Source organism: Ranitomeya variabilis, chromosome 1, assembly GCF_051348905.1.
Source record: "Ranitomeya variabilis isolate aRanVar5 chromosome 1, aRanVar5.hap1, whole genome shotgun sequence".
In the NCBI taxonomy this organism is placed as follows: Eukaryota; Metazoa; Chordata; class Amphibia; order Anura; family Dendrobatidae; genus Ranitomeya; species Ranitomeya variabilis.
Genome location: NC_135232.1, coordinates 118,663,198 through 118,670,304, shown reverse-complemented (window position 1 = coordinate 118,670,304; position 7,107 = coordinate 118,663,198).

Genomic DNA, 7,107 nt, shown 5'->3' with positions numbered 1-7,107 from the left:
GGAATCCCCACATGTAATCAAGCTGGCTAACAGATGTAAATCATTCAGCTGCGGCAACAAAAACTAAATCTCCGAGCACTAAAAAATACTCGGAGGTCACCCAAGCGTGCTCGGGAAATCTCGAGTAACGAGTATACTCGCTCATCACTAGTCAGAACTCTACTGCTGAGCTGTTTGACGGTGCAGGAGAACCATGTCCACCTTATTCTTTAGGCTACTTTCACACTAGCATCGTGCACTGCACGTCGCTATGCGTCGTTTTGTTGAAAAAACGCATCCTGCAAAAGTGCTTGCAGGATGCGTTTTTTCTCCATAGACTTGCATTAGCGACGCAGTGCGAAGCATTGCCACGCGTCGCAATTGTGGTGCGACGGTTGCGTCGGACCGTCACCACCCAAAAAAGTTGCATGTAACGTTTTTTGGTGCGTCGTGTCCGCCATTTTCGACCGCGCATGCGAGGCCGGAACTCCGCCCCCTCCTCCCCGCACCTCATAATGGGGCAGTGGATGCGTTGAAAAACAGCATCCGCTGCCCCCGTTGTGCGGCGCATTCACTGCTAGCGTCTGTACGTCGCAATGACGCAAGTCGTCGTGCGTCGTACGACGCTAGTGTGAAAGTAGCCTTACCAGTCACGGCTCCCAACTTAGTTGGGACTGTATTACATAACGGAACCAAGTCCCATTCACTTTCATTTTCTTCCCTTTTTGATCACTGCATTGGAAAAAAAAAAGCATAATTAAAACATTTGCCCCAACCCCATAAGTTCTATAGGGGTTTTTACAGCTTTTCACAAGACATTTAAGGCTGACATCACATGTTTTATGAGGATCTGGGACTCTTCTTTGGGCAAGTCCTCTACACCCAGACAATGAAGCCACACAGAAATTGTATTTTCTTCTACGGATTCCACAGATTTCAAAGTTTTCCTACCCCAGTTCTTATTAGGCACATGATATTCATGGACAGGTGATCAATATCAGATTGGTGGGGGTTTGATGTTGGCACAGTGTTTCAGCTGTTTGCTAATATAATCGGTGTTCCATCAAGGATATCTACAAGGAGTTTGTATGTTCTCCCCGTGTTTGCGTGGGTTTCCTCCGGGTTCTCAGATTTCCTCCCACACTCCAAAGACATACTGATAGAGAATTTAGATTTATCCCCAATGGGGACAACGGTGATGATGTCTGTAAAGAGCCGTGGAATACGATAGCCCTATATAAGCAAAAAGCATAATAATAATAATAATAGAGTTGCACAGCACAGAGCTACATGTAGTGGCCATTATCACGTGCTGAATAATCTTATTCACGTGAATAGGATCAGAAGTGTGGGTACCCCAGATAGAAGACCCTCTTTTCTGTACACTGCTCTATTGCCTCTAATACGAAGACCTCGATACATCATTGCCTTTGCACCCTTTTGTCTAGTTTTGTGCTATTTTTTTAAATCCTTTGCACCCAATTCATTATTCTATTTGCGCCATTTTTGAAGTGCAGTTTATATGTGCTCTCCTGTTTGTTTTTTTTGTTTTGTTTCTGCTTTATGGGGGAAGCCAAGCAATCCCAGATATTTAAGCCTGATTCATAAATTGTGAGTTTTTAATAAGTAACAAAATTTGGGGCAAGCTTCACTCCATTACCCCAAGCCCCAACTCACCCCCCCCCCCCCCCCCCCCATGGTAGATTTTTGAGCATGCCAAAGCGTTTTATACAATGTTTGTGACTTAGAAAGTATTAAAAAAATAGTTCAGGACAGGAATAAGGCAGTTTTCCTTTCTTTTTTTTACTTTGCGCCAAACTCATGATTCCCATGCACCATGTTGATGAATTTTCCACCAAATATAGCAATACCACAAGCAAAAAAATAAATAAAAATAAAATTCAAATGATGAATCAGGGCCCAGGTTCCTTATGCAGTACAATGGAAAGACTGCTTAACACTTCTTTGAAACAACAAGGTCTGTCATTCAAAAAAGAAAAAATAGATTAAAAAATGCCTGAATGAACGCATAAACAACATAACAGACAAAATCAATAGTCATGGTGGAGCAAATACCACGTAGAGTCGCTTTTCTATAGTGGCCTTTGGGAGAGTTTGGAGGGAGAAGGTCAAATTGAATCTTGGTAGAAGCTTTCTGAGCAGATTCAAAGCCATAATTGCTGCATACAGGGTATAATTCACACGCCGCAGATTCGGTGCTGTACTCTCTACAACTGAAAAGGAGTTCCATTCATCTGTATGAAAAATTACACACATTAGAAAAAATATCTGAAAATGCACCATGGAAACGATGGTCTTATTTTTGCTTGCATCGATTCATCAACTGCTGAGCACCAGCAATTTATACAAGAACGGAATGGATCAGAGTAAGGGTATGTGCACACGTATCTATCTGTGAGGGCTGCGGATTTTTCCGCAGCGGATTTGTTAAATCCACAGGGCAAAACCGCTGCGGTTTTTTCTGCGGATTTATCGCGGTTTCTATTGTGGATTCCGCTGCGGGTTTACACCTGCAGTTTTCTATTGGAGCAGGTGTAAACTCGCAGCGGAATCCGCACAAAGAATTGACATGCTGTGGAATGTAAACCGCTGCGTTTTGGGCGTTTTTTTCCGCAGCATGTGCACTGCGGATTTCGTTTCCCATAGGTTTACATTGTACTGTAAACGCATGGGAAACTGTTGCGGACCCGCAGCAAAATCCGCAGCGTGTGCACATACCCTAAAAGAATAGAAAATTCCAAATTTTTGTTCCATCAGATTGAAAAATAGGATATCCATGGTACACAAAAAAAATCATGTTCACTCTGACACGTTTCTAGCCGGACCCCTTAGTTGTAGAGTATATCAATATATCACAGGAAATGCTAGTTAAAGGGACCTGCCATGTCCTTTTTTGCTATTAAACTGCCCCCAATGTCATGTTTGTCTCAAGGAAAACGTCCCAGTATTTAGCGCAAAAATCACTTTTTGTACTATGATGCTTGCCCCCAGATACCTTATCTTTCAGTCACTGGGGTGGGCAGCTCTAGCTTTTCAGTCACGGTCAATCAAATGAGTTTTGAAATTCTCCAAGCCCATCGATTAGCATTCCTTCCCGTCCCAGCAGATCCCGTGCTTGTGCAATGACGCTCAGCTTTCCGGGCACACGCACTGACCCTGGGTGTACGTCCCAGCTGCATATCCTACGTGCGCATGCGTCAAAGCCGGTGAGAGTCAGCGTTGGAGCACAAACATGTGCAAATATCGCGTGCGCTCACAAACTGTCATGTGGCCACTAATGTTCAGCGGCTCCTGGACAGATCCAAAATATTAACAGTAAGAACAGAACATATTCTGCTGCAGCCAAACATTTTATTGATGCACATAATGGCAACATGAATAGTTTTTCGGTTTTCAGCATCGAAAAAGTCAATCCTCCTATTAGAGGAGATTGGCCAAAGAAACTCATGGAAGCTTCTTGGATTGTGCGATCGATACTAAACAAAAGGCCTGAATTATAGGAGACACACGGCTTATATGCTAGGATTAAATGCACAATGTCACTGTACCCACTGTCATGCACATGAATCTTCCCTTTGTGTTTCATACCTCGTAGTCGCTCTGTCTTGTTTCTGCTTGATAGATCCCTTAGTTCATACAAGAGTTAATATATTTTTATAATTTATAAAATTGTAGTGTATGATTAGGAATTTTGTATCCTATTTTTTCTGTTATAACAATGACTAGTGATGAGCGAATATACTCGTTACTCGAGATTTCCCGGGCATGCTCGGGGGTCCTCCGAGTATTTTTTAGTGCTCAGAGATTTAGGTTTTCTTGCTGCAGCTGAATGATTAACATCGGTTAGCCAGCATATGTACATGTGGGGATTCCCTACCAACCCCCACATGTACTTAAGCTGGCTAACAGATGTAAATCATTCAGCTGCAGCAAGAAAGACTAAATCTCCGAGCACTAAAAAATACTCGGAGGACCCCCGAGCATGCCCGGGAAATCTCGAGTAACGAGTATATTCGCTCATCACTACTGATGACTTATTATTATGGAGGAACATTTGTATAATACTTCTTACATGCTAATTTTTGTAATTGATTATTCTATTACAACACTTAGGAGTAGCCTTTAAATGGCATTTCCTGCAATATCATGATATACTGTACGACTAAGACTCCAGCCAGACACACGTCAGTGAACATGTGTACCGTGGATATCCTATTTTGATTAAATAAAAACTTGGAATTTTATATCCTTTCATGCCGATCCATGCCGCCTTCTTTACACAGCAGACTGGTGGCGGAAGATACTGTATGTGTATCTAAACTGACAGTAAGCATCATCATTGTGTTGAAAGGAGATCATGCGATTGTGTCCTGTCCAATGTGCCAAGCTCGGAGTTACCGCAGGAAGCAATTGCAGAAATTACTGCACACTGTTTCATAGAAATAGGAACTGAATGTATCAGTAAAGAAATTGCAGAATATTGAGAACAATCAGAATAATGAAATTATTCATCAAAAACTATATTACAACATGGCAGAAACAGTCAGCAGGTTATATTCATTATAAGGTAAACTGGAGTTTCTCAAATATTCTCCATTCTAAAGGAAGACATCCCAAAAGTGTTGAGTTGAAGCTCTAAAAGGAAGCCAGCGGATATCAACCCATGTATCCCCCATACATACACTGAACCACGGATGATGCATTCATGTAAGGCTAAGTTCACATCAGCATTTAAGAAGTTGTCCATTTTTAAAGGATGAAAATTGGACAATTTTCACCTATTTTGTCCTGTGTGCAATCCGTATGGCATCTGTTACATATAATCAGCAAGGAGATTTTTTTTTATTTTTACAAAGCCTAAAAAAAAAAAAAAAAAAAAAAAAAAAAACCTATCCAAAAGAATGAACATGCATTTCTAGATAAAAATGACTTGCTGTGCATACGTTCAGGCTTTCAAGTGTCTTTTAACCACTTCAAGCATCCAAAAACACCAAGTGGCATAAAGAAGTGACCTGACCAATCCTTTGGCATTTTTCGCACAGAAGACGCTCTGTACTTTACAAGTCAAAAGGAAAATATGCCCAGACGTTACTGGAGCATTTTTTTCAATCATTTTTGAGTATTAAAAAAAAAAAAAAACTAAACAAAAAAAAACAAAACAGCAGTTTCATTATTCAAAAGGTTGAAAATAAACGTCAGGAAAAACGACAGTTAAAAAAAAAAAGTCACAGAAACAATGGGAAAATATTCCCCCCAAAACACAGGTGGTTTAAACCATAGGAAAAAAATTCTCAGGAAACTGACAACAGCCTGTAGATCGCCTCTGGTGCTGGCGTCGTTCTGGTGTTGACAGCACTGGGTCTCCCATAACATTATGTCAGGCGAGCCCTGCAGCCCAATAGCAGCCGCTCCACTCTCTCTTCTTTTGGAGGTAACGGCCATCTGGAGGAACCCAGACAGCAGCAGCGGACTCACTTCTGGATGGCTGTTTCAGCCAAAGGAAGAGCGAGTAAAGCAGGCTAGTAATGGCCACTGATCGGCTGCAGACAATGTCAAGCAAGCCTCGCCACCAACCTTCAGTAGTAGTTTGTTTTTATTTTAGGGGTATATATAGTAATTGAGAAGGGGGTTGTCCAAGTAGTGGACGAGCCATATCAGAATTGCAAAGTAATCAGTAAAAATATGATGCTAAATGAATGATCTATACAAGATCAAATGAATGATCGATACGAGATCAGATTTTTTTGCGCACCCATAGACAAATAGGTGAGCCTAATCCAAAATACAGAATAGTGCTAAAAATAGAATTATTCTTACCGTTAATTCGGTTTCTAGGAACCTTCCACGACGGCATATGGCATATGGAGGTTGTCTCTTTGCCCTAATGGGGAACAGGAAACACAAGAGAGGTTTAAAAGCACCTCCCACCTCCCATTCACCAGTGACTTATAACTGAAACCATAGCACCGGTTACCTTCTGAGTCCCAGAATTAATCCAGGAAATATATAGAGGGTGGGAAATTAGTGCCGTCGTGGAAGGTTCCTAGAAACCGAATTAACGGTAAGAATAATTCTATTTTCTCTAGTCACCTTCCACGACGGCATATGGAGGAATACCAACTAATTGGCACTAGGGAGGGACAACGGCCTGAAGAACCTTGCGGCCGAAGACTAAATCTCTGTTGGATAATACATCCAACCTATAATGTTTGGAGAAGGTATGGAGTGACGACCACGTAGCTGCCCTGCAGATCTGCTCTGGAGTTGCGCCTGCTCTCTCTGCCCAGGAGACCGACGTAGATCTAGTTGAATGGGCCTTGATTCCTACTGGAGGTAGTTTATTTTGAGCAAGGTAAGCTTCTGTTATGGCTTTTTTAATCCAAGTAGCGATGGTACTCTTGGCTACCTTCTTCCCCTTATTTTGTCCTGAAGAGTGGACAAAAAGGTTGTGATCAACTCTAAGAGCACTGGTTTGATCCAAATAATGTAGCAGGATACGTCTAACATCAAGAGTATTAAATTTTCTTTCCTCAGAGTTTGCAGGATTACTGCAAAAAGTTGGTAACACTATCTCTTGAGAACGATGAAATTCAGAGACCACTTTTGGGAGGAAAGAAGGATCAAGACGGAGTACTATTGAATCCTCTCTAACCAGAAGATAAGGTTCTCTTATTGATAGGGCCTGTAATTCACCCACTCTTCTAGCTGAAGTTATAGCTACCAAGAAAATAGTCTTGTAGGCGAGATTCTGTGGGGAACAGGTAGACAAAGGTTCGAACGGTGGACCTGTAAGGCCTTGAAGCACAATATTAAGATCCCATGGAGGAACTATAACTTGCTTCCTAGGGTTCATTCTGTTTGCTGAGGTCATGAACCTTTTAATCCAGCGATGTCCTGCTAGATCTTGATCAAAGATGGAGCTAAGCGCAGAGACCTGGACCTTCAGAGTACTGGGTTTCAGACCGATTTCTAGGCCTCTTTGTAAAAAGTCCAATATCTTAGATATATCTGGCCTAAGAGGGTCTGGAGGTTTAGGCAGACAAAAAGATGAAAATTTTTTCCAGATTTTATTATAAATAGCATTTGTTATCGGTTTTCTGGATTTTT